The 4,408-nt window shown below is 50.3% G+C and overlaps 1 protein-coding gene across 3 annotated transcripts in view; it reads right to left on the reverse strand.

Annotated features, from left to right (window-relative positions):
* Positions 1 to 4,408, reverse strand: part of OTUD5 (OTU deubiquitinase 5) — a 26,721-nt gene that overhangs the window by 21,394 nt on the left and 919 nt on the right. The gene's annotated exons all lie outside the window — the stretch shown is intronic.

The following is a 4,408-nucleotide window of genomic DNA, read 5'->3' on the forward strand; positions in this document are numbered from 1 at the left end:
GCCACTGGCGGGGGGAGGGGGATGAGGGGGATTAAAAAATGAAGATTCTATTATTCTGCAACAAAAAGAAACAAAGTCCTGATGCATGCTACAACATGGATGAACCTTGAAAACATTATGCTAAGTGAAAGAACGAAGTCACAAAGGACTGCATGTTGTGTGATTCCATTTATATGAAATATCCAGAAAAGACAAAACAATCAAGACAAAAAGTAGATTAGTGGTTGTCAGAGGCCGAGAGGGGATGAGGGTATGGGAGATGATGATGATGCAGGGTTTCCTTCTGAGGTGAAAAAAATGTTCTAAAATTGATTGACTGTGGTGATGGATGTACAACTCTGTGAATACACTAAAAGTCACTGAATTATACACTTTGAACTGGTGAAATGCATGATGTGTGAATTATATCTCAAGAAAGCTGTTAAAAACACACACACAGCGGGCTTCCCTGGTGGTGCAGTGGTTAAGAATCCGCCTGCCAATGCAGGGATAACGGGTTCAAGCCCTGGTCTGGGAAGATCCCACATGCCGCGGAGCAACTAAGCCCGTGCGCCACAACTACCGAGCCCGTGTGCCACAACTACTGAAGCCCGTGTGCCTAGAGCCCGTGCTCCACAACAAGAGAAGCCACTGCAATGAGAAGCCCGTGCACCGCAACGAAGAGTAGCCCCACTCACTGCAACTAGAGAAAGCCCGCACGCAGCAACAAAGACCCAACACAGCCAAAAATAAATTAAAAAAACAAACAAACAAAAAAAACACAAACACACACACAGGGACTTCCCTGGCGGTCCAGCGGTTAAGACTCCATGCTTACACTGCAAGGGGTGCAGGTTCAATCCCTGGTCAGGGAACTAAGATCCCATATCCTGAGTGGTGAAGCCAAAAAGTAAAAACAACAACAACAAGAGAAAACAAAAAACACACACACAAAGGCCTACAGCACTGGCTGGGGAGAGGGAAGCTGGTAACTGCTTGAAACTTCATCGCATACTCCCAAAAGCCAAGGGGCCCCACTCAAAACTTTCACAATGGATGGGGGGAGTAGGGAGCAGAGAATTAAAAAGATTACAACTAGCTTCAGAGCAATGAGTACAACCTCCCTCCCCACCACTACCCATTTTATGGATGGAGAAACTGAGGCCCAGAAAAAGGAACTGCCAAAAGATACAGGACTCAAACCCAGACCACCCAGGCAGAGAACACTTCCTGCTATACCACTCTGCCTCCTCACCAGAGGAATCAGCAGGTTCCTAGAAGCCAAATGAAGGGTCTTTGCCAACAAAGATCAGGTGTTGCAAAGGCTCCTAGGAAGAACCCAGATGATCCTGGGGAAACTTCAAGAGAAGAATCAGCCAAGGTCCAAGGTGGGCCAGGTCAGGTATTCAGACACTCAATAACCTTGGGCATGGGTGGACTTTTGGCAGCTAAGCAGGAGATCCTGGGATTTGAACTCAGGCCTGCCAGCTCCAAAGCCTAAACTTTTTCTACACATAACCCTACCTCCAAACCATCCAAGAGGTCTCCCAACAGGCAACCCCCGAGCTTATTCACCACAGCAGAGCTGGCCACAAAAATCACTGTCTGCCAACCCTGAGCCTCAAACTGACCAGGCCACTTGTCCTGACCACCAAGCTTGGATGGTTGAGAGGGAACACAGAGGCAGGGGAGAGAGGAGAGAAACCCAGTTCTGCCTCGAAAGACACCTACTGTTCCCTGTCACCTCCAGGCCCAAAGGGCTTTGGTGTGAGCTCCCTAAAATCCCAAAGCTAAACAATACCTCACCAGCTCCTTACCTGACCAAAGAGAAAACTGTGGCCCAGAGAGCACAGGCAGAACTATTCTGGTTCATCCAGAAAAGCCCCATCAGAGCCAGGGTGGGAACCCAGGCACCCTGGCTTCAGTGTCAGGTCCACCCTCTCCCACCACTTCAGCACATGGGCCCCCTTCATAAAATGCTCTGTGGCGTCCTCAAGCTCAGGGCGCTCTCAAGCCATCCTTTTCATAGGGGAGACTCTTGGCAAGGCAGCCATACCTGGGAAAGGAAACCCCTGACAACACCACCTTCCTAGCACTGGGACCCCCAGGGTGTCAAAAGGGCTCCTAAAGGCAGTAGATACAGTAACAGCACCAGGACAGACAAGAAGTCTGAGTAGTCACAAGGACCAGATTCACCATCTGGGCTCCCTCTCAACAACTCCCCTCTTTCCCAAGGATCTAATTGGCCTCTGGGTTACAAATGCCCCCAGTGACGGTTCAGGACTAAGCCTAGGGCTGCAGGAAGAATCTCTCCTCTTTTCATCCCCAAGTTCAACCAGGTGAAGCAAAAAGAAGCATCTTCTTCCTCCCTTTGTCCCAAGAAGTGGGAAGACATGAAGCCTCTCCTCCGTCATTGGGAAGGGAAGGTATCATGCAACCACAGAGCTTTACTTCCATGTTCTTATGGGAACAATTACAAGGGAGGGACTCCTAGCCCAGGAGATGCAAAGGGGATGTAAGGAGGTGTCTTTCTAGTCACCATGGCAGCACATGACTTTCTCTCTGTTCCTGGGACTCCTCGTTTCTGTGGAGAAGGAAAGGCACACTTTACTGCAACCAGGGAGAAGAAATAACTCCTGGTCCTCACCCTGGCAGATGATTTATCCTGCCTGGAGAAGTAGTAATACATGGAAAGGGAACAAGAACGGGGGCTCAAAACCAGGCCCTGGCCCTGGCCCCCGTGAAGTACACAAAGATTTGCCTGAACCAAGAGGGAAAGCAATGTGGGTGGAGAATTTCCTGCAGTGGGGATGTCCCAAACCCCTTCCCTGTCTCTGGGAAGAAAAAAGCTTATTGAAAGCAATTCAGGAAGCTCAGAATATTTCCCTGATCCAGGAAATTAGAAGCATAGCTGGGTCAGGGAGAGACTCAACACATCTCCTAGGTCTTGAGGGTAGGCCTCAGTCCTCATGTCCCCAGTACCTGACACCTTTCTCACAGAAAGTAAGGAGAACTTCCTAGCCTGAGCAGGCTCAGGTAGGGAGTTCTTAAGACTGTGAAAAGCATCCAGGTCCTTCTGTTCAATGGGGGAGGCCTCAGGCCACAATGGGGAGGACTTCCCATCCCTCTCCCTGGTGAGAAAGGATTGCCTGGTTGGGGGAGAAGGGAGGGGAGGAGGAGCCTCATACCCAAGGGGGGAGCTCAAGCCCCTCCCTAAGGTGAAGGATCTCTTGTCCCAGAGGGGAAGCTCAGGTCCCTGCGAGAAGGCTCAGACTCCTTCCCCCAGAATCCCACCTTACCCATGTCCCCAAGAGTAATGAGCAGCCCGCAGGACTTAGTTCAAAGTGGAAGGGGGGCTTAGGCTCAAGTCCCCAAGGCATGAAATCTTATGCCCCCAAAAGGCCTCTAAAACTGAGGTACACGTATGCTGAGAGAAAGTTCAAACTCATGACGGGAGATGCGGAACCCTATTCCCCAGGGACTCTACCCATGCCCCAAGGGAAGGGCCTCAGGGCTCAAATCTGGTCAGGGGAGACCTCCTGCTCCTGAGGAGTACCTTAAGTTCCTTGAGGGGGAAGCTTGGACCTCACCTCTAGAGACACACTGGTCACTGGGGTATGTATGCATCTCTTGTCCTTGAGGGAAAGCTCAAGAGTCCTTGGCACAGTGTGTCTCAGATGCCCAAAGAGAATACTCAGACCACTCCCTGAGAAGAAAAGTCCCCTAAAGACCTCTGTGGAGGGGCATCAGTCTCCTGAAGAGGCTTCAGACCCAGTCTCTGAAAGCCCCAGTCCATAAGCAGGGGCAATCCTAGGTTCCAGTATCCGAAACAGTGAGTCCTATTTTCTTGAAGAAAGGTTCAGTTCTGGTGCTGGGGGGGCGGGTGTCTAGACCTTAAAAATAGCTTAAGCTCATAGAAAGAAATTAGACTCTTGTCTCCAAAGAGGTCTCAGGCCTCTTAGAGAAAGCACAGACCCTTGTCACTTAGAAGGGGATGAATCTCATGTACCCTAGTAGACTTTCTGGTCCCAGGGTGTTGGTTTTGACCCTTGTTCCCATAGGGAAGGGGATCTTAGGGGGGTATGTATGTGTGTGTGTCAGGCCCTTGACTTCTAGAAGAGGGAGTCTCAGACCCCACTGCTGCATGGTCCTGTGCTGTATCCCCCTGAGAAAGAGAAGGGGATTGTCCTATATAGAGTGTCTCAGACCCCTGAAACGGTTTTGGTATCTTGGGGACACTCATATCTCTGAGATCTCCACCTTACTTGTATTCCCTGGAGAAGAAACCTTAGACTCTTATCCCAGAGGAAAAGAAATCTCAAGTCACTGAACACAGACCAAGGTCCTCTGGAGAGTCATGAGACTCCCCTCTCAGGAGGCACTCCATCTTGCCTGTCTCTCCTGGGGAGTTCCTACCTATTGGCCCTAC

This window comes from Lipotes vexillifer, unplaced genomic scaffold (assembly GCF_000442215.2).
Source record: "Lipotes vexillifer unplaced genomic scaffold, Lipotes_vexillifer_v1.1 scaffold129, whole genome shotgun sequence".
NCBI lineage: Eukaryota > Metazoa > Chordata > Mammalia > Artiodactyla > Lipotidae > Lipotes > Lipotes vexillifer.